Below are 20974 nucleotides of genomic sequence, written 5' to 3'. Positions count from 1 at the left end.
TAACACACGACCAAACCGGGGCTGCCGCCGTTACTGCGGGTCAGGAGTTCTGCCGAGAGGAAAAGGTATCTGACAAAATCCGTGCATTGTTTTACCATTTGAAATTCTCCCCAGCTGCATCTCAGTGGGATTTTCCAGTGAGTTTATCAAGGTGGGTCTTCAATAAACATTTTCTGCTTATAAGCCCATTTACTCTCTCTGGAGTTCGCCAGCAGGATGCTGGGAAGAGCTCACCAGGCTGAAGCTGGACCAAGGTTGGAGAAGACGTTTCAGCTTCAATCCAGTTTCCTTTCCAAGGTTCTTCTGGGACTGGCCTGACGAATACAGGGCGATTCTACTCCAGCAGACCCATGAACAATCCCCAGCACCTGCTGTGGCACCAGGAGGTCATGTCTCATCACAATATTTACTTACATTTATGCTGAGTTAAACTTCAGATGTGGTTATATTTCTTGGCAAAGGGAAGAGTCAAATATGACCTATTAGGTCAAGGGAGAGAATGAGCTACATTGAAAAAAGAGGAGGATGCACTGGATAGAATTCATCCTCCTCAGTCCTAAGGTCTGGAACAACGTGAAACGGCTCAAGTCTTTACAGCCCACAGACTAGCTACCCTTCAACAGTCTGGAGCGTCCCATCCAACATGTGTGCACAAGCAGCACCGCGTGTATCACTGACTTGACGCCGGGCCTGTGGCCTGGAAGTCTTCTGACACTGCATGTGCGAGGGGCTACAGTTTGTGGTGCCTAGCAAGGCAGAGCTGACCGAGTGCACACACTTCCTGCTCTCCTCACTCCCACTGTACCTAACTGTGGAGGGCTCCCCGAGGTGACTCCGGACGGGGGTAATAGAGCACTTTGCTGCTTTTATCCCTGCTCATGCATTCCCTGCTCACTTCATGCTCAGGACCATCAAATCAGGAGGTGTCAGAGGCTCTGCAAAAGTCTTCACTCTCAGTTCCTTCCACAAGCACGGGCTCACCTGCCCTGCGCCAGCCAAGCCTGAATCAGAACCCTTGGATTTCAGCAATGCAAACTCCTTAGAGCTCCTGGCTCGGGAGAGCAGCAACTTGGAGTCTCCTGTGCACGTGACTTCCAGTGCCAATGTGCCCTCAATTCCACTTTTTCCAATCTCATGCCCAACTCAGAAAACAGCAGGATGACATGCCCAGCCTAACACGCTGAATGTGTGCCCCTCCGTAATCTCTTTACTCCTCCGTGGAATTCCTACCTTAGAACTTCCCCAGCGTCCCTGACCCCGCCTGGGCCACCACCTCCTGTCCTGGCTGGGTGTGAAGCTGTCTTTGGAAGCAAATCCTCACTGGCTCAGCACGTGCTGGGTGGCTGCAGCTCTGGTGGCAGGGAACCCTGGAGAGAACTTACCCAAATGCACCCTAGAGGCCCGGCATCCCTTGTCCAAAACGCTCGCACCAGAAGTCTTTCCAGTTCCTGCTTTATTTTCAGACTGTGAAGTGTTTGCATTTATGCTTACTTTGGATTTAAGCAACTCAAACCTAAAAATCTGAAATCTGAGATGTTCCCACAGGCATTTCCTACGAATCACACAAGTACTCAGAAAGTTTCAGAATTTAGAGCATTTTGGATTTCTGATCAGATTTGGAATGACCAGCCTGTACTGTCTATTACAATATCAAGAAAATGCAGCACCTGGGCCAATCAGCCTCAGCGTCCCTCCACCATCTAGGGAGAAAGGAACTATCTCAGACATGTGTTCAATACCCGCTACACACACCAAAGGAAAAAGAGGAGAGAGAGAGAGAAAATACAGCCTTTCCTCCCAGGGCAGTTTCTGATGTGAGTCCCCTGGGGTCAGGGGCACTGGGAGGCTGGGACTCCAGCAGGGGTCAGAGGCACTGGGAGGTGAGGACTACAGCAGGGCTTAGGGGCACTGGGAGGCTGGGACTCCAGCAGGGGTCAGGGGCACTGGGAGGCTGGGACTCCAGCAGGGGTCGGGGCACTGGGAGGCTGGGACTCCAGCAGGGGTCAGAGGCACTGGGAGGTGAGGACTACAGCAGGGCTTAGGGGCACTGGGAGGCTGGGACTCCAGCAGGGGTCAGAGGCACTGGGAGGTGAGGACTACAGCAGGGCTTAGGGGCACTGGGAGGCTGGGACTCCAGCAGGGGTCGGGGCACTGGGAGGCTGGGACTCCAGCAGGGCTCAGGGGCACTGGGAGGCCGGGACTCCAGCAGGGGTCGGGGCACTGGGAGGCTGGGACTCCAGCAGGGGTCGGGGCACTGGGAGGCTGGGACTCCAGCAGGGGTCGGGGCACTGGGAGGCTGGGACTCCAGCAGGGCTCAGGGGCACTGGGAGGCCGGGACTCCAGCAGGGCTCGGGGCACTGGGAGACGAGGACTCCAGCAGGGCTCAGGGCACTGGGAGACGAGGACTCCAGCAGGGACCTGCTGACCTTGAGCTCAAGGGCCTCGGCCCGCTCTGCTGTAAAACCGGGGTGCCGAGCAAGGTGGCAGCTAACACTCTCCCAGCTCAGACAGCCTGTGTGTAAATAATCCTGGAGCCACGCTGTGCTGTTAGCATGGACCGTCCCCAGGGAAATATGACTCGCCCGGGTCACCGGTAGGGCCACGGCCGAACCCAGGTGCCAGCCGGGTCTCCTGGAGGCATCCAGCCCACTTTCCACCACAGCCCAGCCCCCCAGCCACTCCCGGAACGCTCCTGACATGTTTGGGGTTCATGACACCAGGAAGAAACGTGAGCCCGGCCTCAAGTGCAGGGACCATGCATCTGATCTCCCCATCCGCATCCCTCCCTGCGAGGAATCTGTGGAACCCATTCTCCGTGTCACCAGGATGGGTTTTAATTTGCGAAAATGCTTGGAGTACAAAACCTTGACTTCCACTTAATGAAGGAAGTTGTTTGTACAGTTAAAAATGTCAAAGCCAACAAATATACCAAATGAAAGCATTTCTAGAGGGGAAACGGACCCCTGGACACACACTTTGGCCTGTGCCCAGGTGGCTAAGGCCTTGGTCCCGAGACAGGTTTTGCTTGGGACTGGTTTATTCAATGACGCCTTAAATGATCTTTGTTGCGCTTTTTTAGAGTCCTGTTTTACTTCTACTCAGTAAGAAAGGAACGTGAAATGGCGAACTGGCAAAGGCCCGGTGTCCCCAGCGACGGCAAACCCCTTCTTCCGTGTCACCTCCGGTGCCTTCCACACTCTCCACTCAGCCCCACCGTCTTTTCCCGGCAGGTTTGCTTTCGAGAGCACGCCCTGAGAAGGCACAGCCTCTGTCAGCAGAAGGGAGCTGAAAAAGTCTCCAGTGTCCCAACGCACCCAACAGCACAAAGAAGAAAACAGCCTTCGATGAGAAGTGTCATTTTCAGGAAGGACTTCCAAGTCCTGACAAGGATTGTTCTCCTTCCCACACCCTGGATAATCCACTAGGTCTAAGCTGAGTGGCCCTCAACTCTTTTTTCCTTAAGAAAAGATCCGGTTTTATTATTCACACCTGTACAGGTCAGCCCTCTCCTCGGAGGAGGCTCATTTCTGAGAGTCTCTTGAGAATTGCAGGCATCAGTTCATTAACTGCCATGCTGAACCAGGGTTAAGACCCAAAGCACACGCTTCAGGGGGGCTGAACAGCACTTAGCAAAGGCCACAGCTGCGGGGAATAAAATATCAGTTGAGCGTAAAATCTCGTCAAAGAAATACAGGACCCAGCAGAAATCGCTGTCCTCCATGGTGAAGGGCGCCTGCGACGGCTGGTGGCTGCATGGCTCCATCTTCACCCTGAAGTACAGCTGCTTAGAAAACCTGAGGGCAGCCAGCTTCTGCAGAAGTCACCAGTGCTCCCCACAAAGCCACAAATTAGAAAAGGAAAGAAGAGAAAGACACTTACTCAGACAGAAAGGAAAATCACAAGGAGGAGAGAGGAGCCCGGGCCTCTGGCTCAGCAAGCCACCCACGCTGCAGCCGAGGAAGGCAGAGCTGGCTCCCCGGAGCGCCTGTGCCTCTGCCCGTCTGAGGCCTGAGGAGCTGCTATATATAGACGCAGGGGCCTGCCTCTCCCCACATTGATCCACATCATAAATCACCAGCCTGACCTCAGGAGGAAAAACTTCTTATTCAAACTGAGGGCGGGGGAAGTCACAACTCAAAAGTAGAAAGTGTCCCTTCTGAGCCCCAAAGTGCACTTACCCAGGAAACCCAGCATGACCCTTCAGCCCCTGAGCCAGCGAGAGAGGGCCGGGCACTGACTTCCCACACTCCTCCCTGCAACTCTCCTCCACGAGTTCTCATCTTTAGGTGTGAATTCTCCGACCCACAGGGTCCCTGGCACATTAACTGATACCCCGAAGGAGGCTTTAATAATGACTTGGGTTTCGGTCCGCATTTGTGCCAGTCACAGGCCTGGACGCTGGAGCTCAGGTCAGCCGTGGAGGAGGGAAGGTGCACAAGCCCACGGGTTTGTGTGAGTGTGTGTCTGTGTCAGGTCTGCACTGGATTGGATCTTAGGACTATTTTAGCAAGAACTGCCTGCCCGAAAGAGGAGTGGTGCCTGGTCGGCAAGTTGGGGCATATTTATAGCCGTTACCACAGGTGTACCCTGCGTCTACACCACTCGGATAATTGCGGGGTGTCTGTCATTTCACACAGCTGGTACCAACATATAAATAACACACACCTGGCACGGTCCTGGACTGCAGCCTGGTCAGCAGGCGGGGCCTGGAGGGGACATCCCCATCTGAGAACCGGGAGAGCCACACTCCAGCTGGGGCTGAGGACTTCAGCACACTGCCCCCACCCACGGTGCCCTGCTCCCCAGCTCTAAAGCACAGGGAATAACAACTTTCTTGCAAGTTTGTTGTGGAAAGTAGAGAAACGATTATATGAGAATTGCCTAGGAGCCTTAAGAAACTCCACGGCATGCAGGGCACAGCCGAGACCCAGCGAGCAGGTGGATGGAGGCGAAGGTCAGATACTGCAAAGCTGGGAGCACAGCCTCTAGCTGTGCCTCAGTGTCCTGGACGCTGGATCCGGAGGCACGTGTTTCTGTGTCTTCTTCCCCTTCGTATTCAAGTGGCCTAACATTTAATTTAATCAGTGTTTGTTGAGCGATTTCTTAGTCTGTTCAGGCTGCTTTAACAAAATACCATAGTCTATGTGGCTTATAAAACACAGGACTTTCTTTCTCACAGTCCTGGGGGCTGGAAGTCCAAGGTCCGGGTACCAGCGGACGCTGTCTGGCGAAGGCCTTCCTCATTCTGGAATGGCGCGGTCCCTGTGTCCTCGCCAGGTCGAGGGACGAGGCCGCTCTTGGGGCCTCTGTGTGAGGACACTGATCCCACTCAGGAGGCTCCACCTCCATGACCTTGTCACCTCCCAAAAATCCACCTCCTCACACCATCATTTTGGGGGTTAGGGTTTTAACCCATGTATTTTGGGGGTTACAAACATCAAAACCAAGCAGTTTCCATCCCATTTGTCAGCATCTCCTTCCCTAGGGAATCCAGTTCTCAGGGATCTCTGAGCCCCTCTGCCCTCCTGCCTCTAAGTGTGGCTGACACGGGAGGGCAGTGATGGTGCCCCACCCCCTCAGATGGCATCTCAATCCTCTGGGTCCCAGTCCTGGCATCTCAGGAGGGGACAGTCTCACCCAGGGAGGGGCCTCTCTGAGAGAAGGAAAGGCTCAAAGGAGGATGGCTCACCTCAAAGAGGCTTTGCAGTTGCAGCCACAGCACAAAGGGGAAGGGCAGGTGCTGGCTCCACGCTCTCCCATAGCACTGAGGGGAAGGGCAGGTGCTGGCTCCACGCTCTCCCACAGCACAGAGGGGAAGGGCAGGTGCTGGCTCCACGCTCTCCCACAGCACAGAGGGGAAGGGCAGGTGCTGGCCCTCCACGCTCTCCCATAGCACTGAGGGGAAGGGACAGATGCTGGCTCCACGCTCTCCCACAGCACAGAGGGGAAGGGACAGATGCTGGCCCTCCACGCTCTCCCACAGCACAGAGGGGAAGGGCAGGTGCTGGCTCCACGCTCTCCCACAGCACAGAGGGGAAGGGGCAGGTGCTGGCCCTCCACGCTCTCCCACAGCACAGAGGGGAAGGGACAGATGCTGGCCCTCCACGCTCTCCCACAGCACAGAGGGGAAGGGACAGATGCTGGCCCTCCACGCTCTCCCACAGCACAGAGGGGAAGGGACAGATGCTGGCCCTCCATGCTCTCCCACAGCACAGAGGGGAAGGGACAGATGCTGGCCCTCCACGCTCTCCCACAGCACAGAGGGGAAGGGCAGGTGCTGGCTCCACGCTCTCCCACAGCACAGAGGGGAAGGGGCAGGTGCTGGCCCTCCATGCTCTCCCACAGCACGGAGGAGAAGGGCAGGTGCTGGCCCTCCACACTCTCCCACAGCACAGAGGGGAAGGGACAGATGCTGGCTCCACGCTCTCCCACAGCACAGAGGGGAAGGGACAGATGCTGGCTCCACGCTCTCCCACAGCACAGAGGGGAAGGGACAGATGCTGCATCAGCCCGAATCAGCACTGCCTCTCATTCCAAATCCTGAAAACCTGGTATCAGGAAACAGGCCCACTTTAAAGAAGAGCATTTTGTTCCTTTTTTCCTTTTTTTTTTTTTAACAGAGTCTCTCTCTGTTGCCAAGGTGGGAGTGCAGTGGCAACCTCCACCTCCTGGGTTCAAGCAAGTCCTCCCACCTCAGCCTCCCAAGTAGCTGGGATTACAAGTGTGTCCCACGTGCCCAGCTAACTTTTTTTTTCTTTTTACTAGAGACAGGGTTTCACCATATTGATGAGCAGACTGGTCTCAAACTCCTGACCTCAAGTGACCCGCCCATCTCAAAGTGCTGGGATTACAAGCGTGAGCCACCATACCCAGCCCTGTTCCTGTTCTGTCTTTAGAAAGTCTTTCTTTCTAATTATGCTGGTGCAGGTCCGTATTTAGAATTTAAACCTGAAGAAAATCACATTCGCTTAGATGAATCAACTGCAATGTTTAAATGTGAACCTTCTGAAAATGTTGATTGTGAGGGTAACCTTGTTTAGAGAAATAAAATCGTCACCTTCTGAATTTCCAAGCAGTTCAGTGTCTCTTGGAGGCTGTGCTGATTCCATCAATCGATGCGATGGGTCCCTGGCATTCGAGGAAGCGCCTCCTTCTAGTATCTCGCTCTGTCAGTTAAACCTGTGTCCACACAGGGCAGCAGCTCAGTAGTGAGGAATCCTTTATCCACGTGGATTAGCACAAACTCACAATGTTTCCACCATTTCTGAACCATTTTCTAGGAAAGTAGGAAAATAAATGCTTATGTTTCCTTAGCTGCTTTTTCCTTTTCTGCATAGTTTTGACTTTATTTCATAGTCCCTAGTAAGTTTACCTGCTACCTCTTTTGAGGCCAATATTACTGTAATTACACATCCATTTCTGAGGGAAGAGTCCCCCAACTGCACCATCTCACTCTTCCCTAGACATTCTCGCCGCAGCCACACGCAACCAACGTGTGGGCTGCTTCTCCCCAAATGTAGCACATTCTCTGTGCTTAATAAAGTTTTGAATTAACTACCCAATGAATGATTCAAGAGACGTGAAGAACTTACTATCGTTAAGTATAATAGTTAATAGTAGCTCAGAAGTAAACGGAAATAGACAGAATTGACAGAGCGAGGCTAATTTAGTAATTCTTTACCTCAGCTTAAAACTATATTAGATAGATAGAGATATTGATATAGATACAGATATAGACACCTTAAAATATATATACTTTTAAATATATTTAAATTAATATTTATTGAGCGTTTGGTATGTCTCAGAGTACCTGCATGTCTTAACACTCTAACTCTATCTGGTGGGTAATGTGTAAGATGTGAGATGTCTGAAGTAGACTTGCACTTGTCTACTTGTATCTGTGATAAAGTTGCTTTAGTAAGACAACATTCTTCTCCAGAGCAATGAACAATCCAGATAAAATACAGAGTCAGAAATGGACAAAGAGCAATGAAAGAAAGAGATAATGTTAGCTGATAAGCAGGTGAATAGACACGCAGATGATGATGGTAAGTTAGATAGACTGATTAATTGATAAAGAGATTGATAATATATAAACTAGATGACAGATGATAGAGTGATAGAAAGATAGATGATAGATGATATGTGATAGATGATAGAGTGATGATGGACATGACAGATCAGTGATGGAGATAGATAATACACAGACAGATGACACACAAGACAGCTGTGACAGCAGCCAGTGTTTCAGGGGCCAGTCCTGGTGAGAACTGTGCTTCCTGAAGTGGGCACTCTCTCTGCACGTCACCTTGTATCTCTGGACACTTGATGATTCGTGGCTGGGTTGAAGGTAAGGAGGAGGAAAGAGGGCTTCTGCAGAGGAAACAGCAGAGCTTCCTGCAACACTGTGAAGTACAAGAGGCTCAACAGACATCGAGCTCAAGAAACAAGTAAAACTACACCAATCGCATCATAATCCAATTTCCTAAAGCCAGTGATTAAAAGGAAACCTTAAAACAGGAAGAGAAAAAGAAACATAGTGTGTGGATAGAGAAGCAAAGATAAGAATGACAGCAGACTTCTCATCAGAAGTGATGCAAACAGGAGGACGGTGACACAGTATCTTTAAAGTACTCAAAGAAAAAACCGTCAACCTAGAATCCTATACCCAACAACAAAAAAAAGTTATTTCAAAAATTAGAGTGACACAGCCTGGGTAGTGTCAGTGGAGACTTGGTGGGGATCCCAGCAGGAAGGAGATGTCCTTGCCACACACACCTCTGATAAGGGAACCGGGACTTCCAGCCCATCTGATCATGTGCCTGCAGTAATGAGACAGCACCTCTTTCCTCTGCCAGAATGGTGCCTGCCAAAATACAGCAATAAGATCCAGAGTCTCTTAACATAATACCCAAAATGTCTAGGTTCCAATCAAAAATCACTCCCTCTTACTTTATGCAAATAACCTCCTCTCCTAATCCACAAAGTCAACTAAAGCCAAACAGGATCTCCATCAACTTCCCATTATCCCATCTACCTTACATCCCTGACCTGGGGACCCCATTCCTTCATGGTGCTTTGGACAGGGACACGGTCCATCCCTCACACCTGTGTCCTCCGTGACTGCATCTCTGTTGCTCAACTGGGTCCCTTCCCATCATTATTTGAACATTTTTCAGGTCTCTCCGAAACTGAAAAACAGCAAACAACGAAAATCCTTTCCCAGCCCCACGTTCTCCTCCAGCTGCTGCTCTCTCTTCACAGTGTTCTCGAGCTGTGTCTAGTCACATTTTTTCCATTTCTCCACTTTCCACTAAGCCTATTCCAACCTCCCTTCTCCTCATATCACATCACTAACCAAAATAGCTCTAAGCCACCAGTGACCTCTGTGTCACCACATCCACAGGACACTGTCAGCTCTCAAGTTACATGACCTCTCCCCATTAGTTGGTCCACTTGACCCCCACCCCTTCCTGCAACACTCTTCCCATTTTCTTTCTGCGTCTGTTTCCTTCTCCACCCTCGGCTGGCTCTGTCTCCTTCAGGCCACCATTAAGTCTGGAAGTTTCTCCAACGCACTTCTCAAATCACTCTTCCTGTCTAATCCCCTGCTCCTTCCTAGGCAACCCCAAACACAGGCTGGCTGCGTAGGAATGGCTTTAATTACCCTCACCTCCCGGATGGCTTCCAGAGGGAGTCTGGGTTCACGCTGAGCTTCCCCTCACACCTCTTTCTGAATGATAAAAAAAGAAACTTAAACTCAACAGGTCAAACACTAAACTGAGCCCACTGCTGCCCTCCTGATCCCTTTGCCCAGTGTTTTCTAACCATGAATGGTTCATATTAGAAAACCCTAACACCCCCCTTGGGCCCACACAGCTTTAAAATGTTCCCTCCTAAACACCCCCTCACATCTACACACTTCACTCTAGTCCATTGCCGTCCGACTCATCCAAGCTTGACAATGTCTCACCCAGGTCCTGCAATAGCCTATGCCCCCCACACTCCCACTCATCCCCAGGCTAAGGCAGAGGCCCTCCACCTCCCAGACTCACACTCATCCCCGGGCTAAGGCAGAGGCCCTCCACCTCCCAGACTCACACTCATCCCCGGGCTAAGGCAGAGGCCCTCCACCTCCCAGACTCACACTCACCCCCCAGGCTAAGGCAGAGGTCCTCCACCTCCCAGACTCACACTCATCCCCGGGCTAAGGCTGAGGTCCTGCACCCCCACAGCCACACTCATCCCCGGGCTAAGGCTGAGGTCCTGCACCCCCACAGCCACACTCATCCCCAGGCTAAGGCAGAGGTCCTCCACCTCCCACACTCACACTCATCCCCGGGCTAAGGCTGAGGTCCTGCACCCCCACAGCCACACTCATCCCCAGACTAAGGCTGAGGTCCTGAACCCCCACACCCATGCTTATCCCCCAGGCCAAGGCCCAGATGAATGTCCCAGAGTGCAGATCAGAGCACATCACCCACACACCGCTGAGGGCCACTTGTGGTTTGTTGCTGTCGAGATGGAGTCTCGCTCTGCAGCCCAGGCTGGAGTGCAATGGCACGATCTCAGCTCACCGCAACCGCCGCCTCCCAGCTTCAAGCAATTCTCTTGCCTCAGCCTCCTGAGTAGCTGGGATTACAGGTACCCACCACCATGCCCGGCTACTTTTTGCATTTTTAGTAGAGATGGGGTTTTACCATGTTGGCCAGACTGGTCTTGAACTCCTGACCTCAGGTGATCCACCTGACTCAGCCTCCCAAAGTGTTGGGATTTCAGGCGTGAGCCACTGTGCCCAGCGCCACTCATGTTTTAACAAGGAGCAGACGTACCGTGTGAAGCCCTGTGTGGCCTGGCTTCCACCCCACTCTCCACGGTGTTCTGCACGTCAGTGGAGCTAAGCTCCCTGCTCCCCGAGCCCCCACCCCGCACAGGCTCTTCTCCAGTCTTCAAATTCCACACACGCGGTCCCGCTCCCTGTCTCAAACTTCAGCAGAAGCACTGATACTTCAGATGCCTTTTCTGACCCCAGTTGAGTTAACTCTCCCTTGTGGCATATTTGCTAAGAGCTGTGTTTCCCTGTTATGTCTGCAGCGTGGTTCATGGCAGGGCTGACTGGCCAGCCTGTGTCACCCACTGGACCATGAGCACCGGGGATTCCTCTGACCAGGGAGGTCCCAGGACCTCACCCAAAGCCCCGCACACAAAATGCACTCAACAAATATTTGCTTACTAGACAAACAAACCAAATAAACTAGCTAACCTGTCTCCTGTAGTAGCAGCAAGACATTAAGTAGAGATAAGACTGATATTCTTCCCAAACCAAGGCAATTAGATTGCTTGGAGTTTGGGCATTACTCAGCGTCTCTGTAATATGGTACAAAGATTTTCCATATTTTGTTAATCAAAACATATCCTAGGAGACCTGGCAGCAGGCCACTGCTATGTGCCAGACAGATACCGTAGGTGCAGCTGCTTGTATAACCCCCCTTGTACCATGCATCCGCGCGGTGGGGGCTCCCGGGCTACACTCCGGGGCATGAGGAACACAAAGCCCAGCTCAGGGTGGTCAGAAGTCTCCTCTCCAACCAGCAAGGCTCGTCTGGACGTGGTAGGGATGGAAACATTCTCAGTGGACAGGAGACCCAGCGAGTCCACGGAGACCCAATGCACACAAGGAGAGGAAAGTCTGAGAATTCGGTCATTTATCATTTGTCCAGGCGACCACACTTTCCTGAATCTTGACGACATTCAGGGTTAAATGTGGCTCCTAATGCAATACTCCTGGCTGTGTTTTAAAGCCGTGCAGACTGCCGCTCTGCTGAGTCCGTGCCGTAAGACAGGAGGTCTTTCCCTTACATTGTCTGTGCCACATGACCCAAGTTCATGCAGCGATGGTGGCTGGCCTAGATTTGTACCATCGCTCTGACTGAAACAGTGCCTTGCACATTGTGGAAGCTCAATAAGTACATTTTGGTTCAGTGGAAAAGCTTGGCTTTCATCCTGTGTCGATTCCTGACGGGTTTCTATCTTCAGAGGCGGTGACATGTGGCCCCCAGCTATTGGGGAGTTTATCTCCAAATGGCATTCTGTAATCACACCAAGGCTGGGCCAGGCCCCATCTGGCCAAACCTCCCTGAGCCCGTTGTCAAGGGCACTGGCGCTGGGCCTGGTTTTCTGTTTGCTAATCTGCCGTTGAGGGTTCGTGCCCTGTGGAAAATCTCTTCACCCCTCTGAGGCCCTGGCTTCCTCATCCACAAGGCAAGCGTGGGATTAGATGATCCTCTCTAAGCCCCAACGCGCTATCGTTTCGATCCTGAATGATTGTGCTGGGGAAGGGAGCCTTAACACGCACGAACAGGACGACCAGCTGCCCAGCTCAGAGCACGGTCCAGGAAACGGGACCCAGTGCGCGGCGAGGATTCCGTTCTCAAAGTGCTTGAAGGCTTAGCAATCACGAACAATGCAATCAAGCCGTGTGTTCATGAGGGGTTGTAATAAGACAAACAAAGATGTGAGGTGCCACAACCATTCGCTGGCTGTCAGGGCCACCAGTCCTGTGAGGAGCAGGAGGTGAGTCACATGCCCGAGGGCTCCAGAGGGGGCCAGGAGGGCAGACGCCAGGATAGGGCAGACGCAAGCCCCAGAGACAACCCAGACCTGGGCAGAGCAGTGGAAATCATCCCCGCACCCAACCCCTCGCTCCACCCTATGAATGTGGACATGGAGGCCCAGACAGGCTTTAAAATGACAAACAAAAGGCAGGGGTCACATTGCTGTGCATTGAAAGGGTTTGGACTAAAATTCAAATATCTTGATGTCTGTCTAGGCTTTGTGATGTTACCTCCAGGAGAGGAAGGGGATGCAGAAAGCCAGGTGGAGGCCCAGGTGGGGCCAGAGCCCAGGTGGAGGCCCAGGTGGGGCCACAGTCAAGGTAGAGGCCCAGGAGGGGTGAGGCCAGAGTCCAGGTGGAGGCCCAGGTGGAGGCCCAGGTGGGGCCAGAGTCCAGGTGGAGGCGCAGGTGGAGGCCCAGGTAGGGCCAGAGCCCAGGTGGAGGCCCAGGTGGGGCCAGAGTCCAGGTAGAGGCCCAGGTGGAGGCTCAGGTGGGGCCAGAGTCCAGGTGGAGGCCCAGGTAGAGGCCCAGGTGGGGCCAGAGCCCAGGTGGAGGCCCAGGTGGAGGCCCAGGTGGGGCCAGAGTCCAGGTGGAGGCCCAGGTGGAGGCCCAGGTAGGGCCAGAGCCCAGGTGGAGGCCCAGGTGGGGCCAGAGTCCAGGTGGAGGCCCAGGTAGGGCCAGAGTCCAGGTAGAGGCCCAGGTGGGGCCAGAGTGCAGGTGGAGGCCCAGGTGGAGGCCCAGGTGGGGCCAGAGTCCAGGTGGAGGCCCAGGTGAGGCCAGAGTTCATTTCTGCAGGTGACGTGAGCCAGACCCCTCCTCAGGTAGCTGACAGTCCCGACTTCCGCACTGCCAGTCAGGCTCTGTGTGGAACTGGTGGGGACACATCCGAAATCGGTTTCTCAGGCCAAAAGCATTTTAAACTCATGAAAGTCAGAAATGGCCACGTGAATCCAGTGGTGTCCTGTCTTTAGTATTTCGCTTCACCGTTGAGTCATGAGGCCTCATTCCTGGGTAAACATGAACTGAAATGGGACTGGAGGGAGACGGTGTCTGCCCGTAGCTGGGAGTTTGGCTGGGGCCCGGCTGCAAACACCAGCAGCAGCAGCAAGTTTTCCCAGGAGGCCGGATTCTGTGCCACCTGACGTCAAGAGCGCGCCTAGAGTTCACCTACGGCTGGTCCTGGTGCCAGTGAGCCTTCGGACTCAGCTGTGTTGGCAGCCGCACCTGCCCAGATTGACGTGGCACAGCAGGGCTGCAGCTGAAGGAAGCCTTCCTCTCAGGGTTCAGCAGAGGTCCGGGACTAACACTTACTGCCTTCCTCCGGCAGCTGAGCTGTTGGACTCCCCTCTGGTATGAAGTGGCATCAGCAGCGACGAGCCGGTCCTTCTTCGGGGTCCTCACTCAGGCTCCAGCCCCTTCAGCTCTGGTGGGGGCTGCGTCCTCGCCGGCTGCACTCACTGGCTCTGTGACATTGGACAAGGCGCCAGATCAATGAAAGGGGATGAAAATGAAGGAGTTAGACAAAGGCATCCCCGAGATCCACGTCTTCCCCGAATCCCACGATCTTGCTACAATTAGGAACCATACAACTTGTCACCCAAACTGAGACCGTGTAGGAGCGAAACGATTAATAAACACGGCGGGACAACAGGCATGCACCTACTGGTGCCCTAATCATTACTACTGTGTTATTTTTTCAGACGGAGTTTCGCTCTGTTACCCAGGCTGGAGTGCAGTGGTGCAATCTCAGCTCACTGCAACCTCCGCCTCCTGAGTTCAAGCGATTCTCCTGCCTCAGCCTCCCACGTAGCTGGGATTACAGGCACACGCCACCGTGCCCAGCTAATTTTTTGTATTTTTAGTAGAGACTGGTTTTCACCATATTGGCCAGGCTGGTCTTAAACTCCTGACCTCAGGTGATCCTCCTGCCCTGGTCTCCCAAAGTGCTGGGATTACAGGTGTGAGCCACCATGCCCGGCCTGCCTTAATTATTAACATAATCAGCACAATCAACACAACTAACACCCAGGTGTGGAAGTGGTTGATATTTTACATTTTTCAGAAAACTCTGTGCATTTAGGAGATATTCCATAGAAAATGAAATACTGGAAGGCAGTTGCTCCCTCTGATAATACTTTTTTCTCCAAAAGACCATTATGTTTCCTTCTAGATTAACAGCTGAGTAATATTCAGGTTTTGCCTGTTTTCCCCAAGAGCTCTGTACTTGATTATTTTCTTCTGTAGACAGGTGGTGGTGTGACAGAATCGCCTCACTAAACCTGGGCTTCTCATTGCCGTTCTCCTTTAAACATTTCTTTTTTTTTTTTTTTTTTTTGAGACAGAGTTTCGCACTTGTTACCCAGGCTGGAGTGCAATGGCGCCATCTCGGCTCACCGCAACCTCCGCCTCCTGGGTTCAGGCAATTCTCCTGCCTCAGCCTCCTGAGTAGCTGGGATTACAGGCACGCACCACCATGCCCAGCTAATTTTTTGTATTTTTAGTAGAGACGGGGTTTCACCATGTTGACCAGGATGGTCTCAATCTCTTCACCTCATGATCCACCTGCCTCGGCCTCCCAAAGTGCTGGGATTACAGGCATGAGCCACCGTGCCCAGCCGAGACCCCTGAATATTTCTTAACAGAGACTTCCCCACTTGTAAAGGACCCCAAGAAAAAAATGCACAGATAATACAGCAGTGGTTAAAATATCCTAAATTAAGAGAGAAGTTTTTTACATAAAATTTTAATTTCGCCCAATTATATATAAAACTGCACATACTTGTGCTTATGGCCTAAAAGTACTCAATTATTCATAAATTAAAAGACGACCTTCAGTTAAATTAAGGGATGATTTCAGAAAATTGAGGAAATCATTTCAAAAACATACATCAATGAGTCGATTTCTACCCTGGAGAGGCAGAAACTGTCTCATTCTTTTTTATTGTTAAAAACTGTCCCTGGGAACTGACAGATAATACACACTCTATAAATATTTCTTTTTCTGTTGTTTTTGAGACAGGGTCTTGTGCTGTGGCCCAGGCTTAAGTTCAGTGGCGCCACCTCAGCTCACTGCACGTCTGCCTCCTGAGTTCAAGCAATTCTCCCACCTCAGCCTCCCAAGTAACTGGGATTACAGGCACGCACCACCACGGCCCAGCCTAGCTCCAGCTAATTTTTTTTTGAGATGGAGTCTTTCTCTGTTGCTCAGGCAGGACTGCAGTGGCACAATCTCGGCTCACTGCAACCTCCACCCACCAGATTCAAGTGATTCTCCCGCCTCAGCCTCTTGAGTAGTTGGGATTACAGGCACATGCCACAGCTAATTTTTGTATTTTTAATAGAGACAGGGTTTCACCATGTTGGTCAGGCCAGTCTTGAACTCCTGACCTCCTGATCCACCCACCTCAGCATGAGTCACTGCACCTGGCCAATTTTTCTATTTTTCATAGAGACGGGGTTTTACCATGTTGGCCAGTCTGGTCTGGAACTCCTGACCTCAAGTGGTCCGCCTGCCTCGGCCTTCCAAAGTGCTGGGATTACAGGTGTGCCCCTACAATATTTCTCGACGTGGATCTTTCAAAGAAAATAAAAAACTCAGTTAAGAAATGGAAGTCAAGTCAGGAATGAAACCTGTGCTAATCCTGTAAAAAGTAGAGGTAAGCGTCAACCATTACCTTTTTGGATGTACAGGTGCAGTGATGTTGATTTGTTGAAAGTAGACAATATATAACCATGTATAATCACGTGACTGAAATCATTCTGGTTTTTAAGCTCACTGTCACACATTATCACCATTCACACATGATCAGATACTATTCCTTTAGATTAAAGCTTAAACTTTTGGTCTCAGAATCTCTATGCACCCTTAAAAATGACAGATTTTTTTAAAAACTATATTTAGGTAGGTTATATCTAATTATATTGAACACATTCGATATTTTATATTTTTATAATATTTAGTCATTAATTCATTTTAAAATAATAATGATTCCATTATAGGTTAACACAAGGAACTTTCTTAAGAAGCTATTTTTTGAAACAAAAAATAAGCAGAGTGAAAGTATTTTATATTCTTTGCAAATCTCTTTAATGTTGGGCGTAAGAGAAGACAGCTGGACAGGCACTTTCGCATTTGATCTGCTGAGACTCCATTTTCGACTGAAATATATGAGGAAAATCTGTGTGGAGTAGCTGTGTGGTTGGAGAGGATTGTAGTGGTCTTTTTGGATCATTGCGAGTAGCCTTTTTCACTACTCTAAACATCTAACTTCTTAGAGATCAGTTGCAATGCGGAATCTGAGACTGCACTAGTGAATTTTTCACAGGGTTATGTTAAGGTATTTTCATCCCTCTTGCAATTGGAAGGGATCTTTTACCATTTAGGATTTTGTGACATCATGCATGGGTCATCTGGAAAATAACAGTTCAGAGTCCTGCAGGTATTCCAGATTTCATTATGCCGCTGTAGGATAGTCACGTTGTTAGCACAGCACTGATCTCACCCGTATTATCAAAATGGTGTTCACGTCCTGGATTCCATAGGAGGGTGTTAGAGGCGTCCGGGCATCTCTGGAGCAAACTTTGAGAAGCTGCCCTCGGCTTTGGGAAGCCTCGCCGGTGACGTAGCGACTCTCCGCCACTAGAGGGAGCGCCACACCGTCCGAACGGTCTTCATCCTTCTGTGGGAAAAACCTAGCAACAGCTCTTCCTTTAGGAAGAAATTCAGAGGCATTTCACAGAAGACAGAAGAACGTTAAAAACGTAAATAACATTACACTCATAATCTTTTGCAATGTCGAACAAAAGGTTCTATTAACCCTAATTTGGCTCTAGCTAGTCATAGCCATGGTATCCAACCAATAACATAGGTGGAGGTAATGGCAAGTTAGTTACCTACAACCACGCTTACATTGAAGGTAAGTTTTGAAACCTGGAAGCGGGGGAAGGGGGATGAAAAGAGAGAAGACTACAAATGAATTTATCGCCACTGAACTATACACTTAAAATGGTAAAGATGATCGATTACATATGTGTATTTTATCTCAATTTAAAAATTAAGAGATACAGATAGAGACAGAGATCTCCGTCTACCCCACATAGTATGTTATATACCTACCTGCACTTCGTGATGGTTAATCTTTAAGTGTCAGCTTGGCTGGGCCACTGCGCCCAGATGTTTGATCATCATTCCTGACATCGCCATGAGGGCATTTTTAGGTGTGATTAGCATTTCCATCCAAGGGCTCTGGGTCAAGCAAATTGCCCTCCACAGTGTGGGTGGCCTCGCCCACCCAGCTGAAGGCCTTCAGACGAAAAGCCTGACCTCCTGGGATTCTGCCAGGGGCCTGAGGACTCAGCGGCAACTCTTCCCTGGATCTCCAGCCTACCCTGCACCCCCATAATGACATGCGCCATCCGTTAAGATAAATCTCCCATTAGGCCGGGTTTTTATGCTGGGTTTTGTGTTTCACATCCTGTTGGTCCTGTTTTTCTGGAGAATCCTGACATGCACGCAAACATAAAAGCACGTACACACAAATACACAGCACACACACAAACATGCATTCGTGCACACATGAATAGACGACACACACAAACATGCAGGCAGGCACACACAAATACACAACACAGAAACATGCATGCACACATAAACACACAACACACAAACTTGAATGCATGCACTCACGAATACACAACATGCACACAGAAACATGCATGCACACACATACATAACACACACAAACATGCATGCATGCACACACAAATACACAGCACACACAAACATGCATGCACACACACATATATGCAACACACACAAACATGCATGCATGCACACACAAATACACAGCACACACAAACATGCATGCACGCACACACATATACACAACACACACACAAACTGCCATGCACGCACAAACACACAACACACACAAACTTGCACGCAGAATGCTGAGCGTTGAGCACACACTTCAAGGCCTTTGCGTTACAACTGACTGAAGACTGTTGAGCGCCACCTGCTTCCTCCCCCGTACCCCCACCATGCCCAGCTCTGCCTCTGCTCCTAAGAAGGTTCCACTGTGGCTGGGCGCATGCTGAGGGCTTTTTGCTTGCTTTTAGTTTATTCCACAGGCCATTGTTAGAAGTCTTGCTTCTCAGTCCCAAATGTTTATCTGTCATAGATAAATCATAACGTATACCATAGAGCATACGGCGCGTCCCTGTGAAATGTGAGAAGGGCAAAGGCTGAAGAGGGCTGTTGGCCATCGATGGTCCCAAGTCTATGTCTAGTTACATTCACAACATTCAAGGAAAGTTCAGCAGAAATTTGGGCAAACTTTAAAGAGGTTCATGACACCCTAATGAGACATTCATGGGCAGCATCAACGGCGGTTCACCTGGCTGGGAGCACATATTTATGTTGGAAACCAGAAAATGTTTCTGGGAATGCGGTGAAGTGAGGCGCAGCTCGAGGGAAGGAGCCAGGAAGCCACGGCCTCCCGCAGAAGCTGCAGGCAGCCCTCGTGCCGGAATGCCTTTGATGTTTTTTAAAGGGCTGTAAAGACAAAACCACATAAAAACAAAGACTATGTGACAAAGGCTGACTGGCCCTTTTCAAAAACAGTCTGTGAACCCTGGTCTGGATCACCCAGGTTACAGGGTGATAGGGTGATTTTTTTTCTTTTTGTTTTACGTGCAAAAAAAAAAAAGTTTAATTAAAATAGCAGCTTGGGCCAGGCAAGGCGACTCATACCTGTAATCCCAGCACTTTGAGAGGCCAGAGCTGGTCAATCACCTGAGGTCAGGAGTTTGAGGCCAACCAGGCACACGGCGAAATCCCATCTCTACTAAAAATACAAAAAATAGCCGGGCATGGCAGGCACCTGTAATCCCAGATACTCGGGAGGCTGAGGCAGGAGAATCACTTGAACCTGGGAAGCAGAACATGCAGTGAGCTGAGCTCGCACCACTGCACTCCAGCCTGGGCAACAAGATTGAAAACTCCATCTTAAAAAAAAAAAAAAAAACAGCAGCTTGTTCGCGTCAGGCAAAGCAGATACTTAATGAGGAATGGGAACGTGTGGTGGGCGTGCACTTGCAAGTTACAATCCCTGCCGAGCCCCCCAGCCTGCTGACTTGTCACTTGGAAAGCGACGTTCCCAAACTGGCTACAGAGTGACTCTGCTCTGGGACACCTCCGGTCCCCTCTGAAAAACAGCTTCCTACTGCCAGTCTGCTTTGAGAGGTGTGGGCAGATTTCAAACGTTGCTCTAAGACCCTGCGGTAACCCTGCAGCCCGACACGGAAAATTTACTGTGTGATGAAGCAAAGCTTCCAGTCACACGAGTCTGTTAACTCAGCATCGGTGCCACGCCTTCACCCGCACAGAGCACGGCATAAAGCCACAGGAACCTCCCCACCCACCTAACAAAGGCAAGGTCCTTCACAAGATAGGGCTTTAAACCAATGAAGTCATAATGGCATAGATGAACTTACACTGGGGAGTCTAAATAAAAATGTTTACAGACAGGCGCTTCCAAAGCATTTGTAAATGCGAGGAAAGAATGCCGTTGTAACTCTGCTAATATGTGTAAATTCCAAAAGGCTTAGAGCTGCTGTTGGTCAGTGGAATCTACAGGGCTCACTCATTACGGTGACTTTTTTTTTTTTACAGTTTCACTCTCGCCCAGGCTGGAGTGCGGTGGTGCAATGACAGCTCACTGCAACCTCCATCTCCCAGCTTCAAGCAATTCTCCTGCCTCTGCCTCCCAAGTAGCTGGTATTACAGGCATGCCCCACCCTGCCCAGCTAATTTTTTGTATTTTTAGTAGACACTTGGTTTTGCCATGTTGGCCAGGCTGGTCTTGAACCCCTGGTCTCAAGCATTCCACCTGCCTCAGCCTCCCAAAGTGCTGGGATTACAGGTGTGAGCCACCACACCCGGCCTATAGTGACTATTAACTCAGCAAACTTGAAGGTACACGTGGCGCCACAGGAGCTCGCGTTAAGGAGGGCCTGCAGTGCGTCTATGACGAACACAAACGTATCTCGCCAGGATTTCATTCATCATATGACATGCACTGTGTTTGAAAATAAAAATGCATTTCCGTTTTCTAGCAAGCATCTATTGTGTGTGTGCAATTTAAATAGTATACGATGTACTGAAAAAGTATTCACAACCCCGGTTTGGTTTTGGAAGCTGTAATGGAATTTAAAAGTTTACCGTTTGTCTAGCTCGGTATCCTGAACGTGTTCACGTTGGGCCCAAGACGTAATGTCCCCAGTCACCAGCAGATGGTGGCGTTGGACGCAGCATGGACCCTCGGCCTGCGGTTCACGCTGATGGGTGAGTTTTGGAGCCGC

The 20974-nt window shown here is 50.6% G+C and overlaps 1 protein-coding gene across 3 annotated transcripts in view; it reads right to left on the bottom strand.

The window, feature by feature from the left end:
• The window catches only part of MYOM2 (myomesin 2), a 170820-nt gene that overhangs the window by 105396 nt on the left and 44450 nt on the right, over window positions 1–20974 (bottom strand). The window contains exons 1-2 of one of the 3 annotated variants that reach the window (XM_035269819.3): window positions 11497–11939; window positions 7058–7276 (exon numbers count right to left, since the gene is read on the bottom strand). The gene's annotated coding sequence lies outside the window, so the exon portion shown is untranslated. Of the gene's footprint in view, window positions 1–3879; window positions 4000–7057; window positions 7277–11496; window positions 11940–20974 lie in introns of those variants that run through there. The other 2 variants (XM_054243663.2, XM_035269818.3) reach the window with 2 other exon arrangements.

This window comes from Callithrix jacchus, chromosome 13 (assembly GCF_049354715.1).
Source record: "Callithrix jacchus isolate 240 chromosome 13, calJac240_pri, whole genome shotgun sequence".
In the NCBI taxonomy this organism is placed as follows: Eukaryota; Metazoa; Chordata; class Mammalia; order Primates; family Cebidae; genus Callithrix; species Callithrix jacchus.
Note: the sequence above shows the minus strand (reverse complement) of the source record. Positions and strands in the feature narration are given on the sequence as shown.